Here is a 1,343-nt window from a genome sequence, read left to right as displayed (position 1 = left end):
TCCCTGTTTCCTTGTCTGAATCTGCTCTTGGGCTCTCCTGTGCTGCTCCGCCTAACAACGTTGGCTGCATACTATCGTTGACAGTGACTGCTCAGATTTAGAGGCCGAATCAAGCAATCTAAATTAGGAACAAACATTGTCAACCCCATCAAAATTCCAGGTCGCCACCACCTGACAACCTTGCTTGTGCATCACCACCATGAGGCTGTGAAGCATCAAGGGAGACATTTCACATAGGGTGCCATTCGAGCAGATGGACTCTTGTTGGTTGGAGCTAACAAGCTGACCAGACCGAATGAGTGCGAGCCTCCGCCATCGCGCGCAAGGTGATTTAAAAACAAAAATTATTTGTCCCCCCACACCAGATGCAATCAGGACACGCAGGTTGAAATATCAAAACAAACTCTGAACCAACTATATTCATTTGGGGACAGGTCGAAAAGCATTAAACATTTATGGCAATTTAGCTAGCTAGCTTGCAGTTGCTAGCTAATTTGTTCTGGGATATAAACATTGGGTTGTTATTTTTTCCTGAAATGCACAAGGTCCTCTACTCCGACAATTAATCCACAGATAAAAGGGTAAAAGTTTGTTTTCTAGTAATCTTTCCTCCTTCAGGCTTCTTCTTCTTTGGACTTTATATGGCGGTTGGCAACCAACTTTAAGGTGCATTACCACAACCAACTGGACTGGAGTGTTGGCCTCAGTTCACCTTTCAATCACCCACATGGGTATATGCTCCTATAAACCAATGAGGAGATGGGAGAGGCAGGACTTGCAGCGCGTCGAGCATCACAACGAGCGCCTGGCTACGCAGACGCTCGTTGACACGTGCGAGCAATGTGGATGCAATGATTGAATAACATGTATGTGTACATTTATTTTGCAACACTTGCGGTCTGGTCAGCATGTAAGGGATGGGGTGCAGTCTTCAAGTGTGTCACGTGCAATAAGCTCCATGGGAAGAGGAAACTCCAGCAGATGGCAGAACTGCCAGCTGAGTGGCTACAGGTAGCACCACTTTTCACTTACGTAGGTGTGGACATTTTCGGCTCTTGTGCACATGGGAGGTGGTCTCACGCCGCACCAGAGGAGGACACGCCAATAGCAAAAGGTGGGCGGTGATGTTCTCAAGAGCTGAACACATAGAAGTAATTGAATCACTAAGTGCTTCCAGCTTTATAAACGCCCTGAGAAGATTCTACTCAGAGGCATAGCAAAGCAGATACATTCAGATTGTGGAACAAACTTTGTTGGTGCTTGCTGAGACCTGAGGATGGATGGATCAAGGTCCAATTCAGAGAGCAAGTAGAGGTATCTCCAAGAACAGAAATGTACCTGGG

This window comes from Salmo trutta, chromosome 1, assembly GCF_901001165.1.
Source record: "Salmo trutta chromosome 1, fSalTru1.1, whole genome shotgun sequence".
Classification (NCBI taxonomy): Eukaryota; Metazoa; Chordata; class Actinopteri; order Salmoniformes; family Salmonidae; genus Salmo; species Salmo trutta.
The sequence above is the reverse complement of the archived record's forward strand: the minus strand, read 5'-3'. Positions refer to the sequence as shown.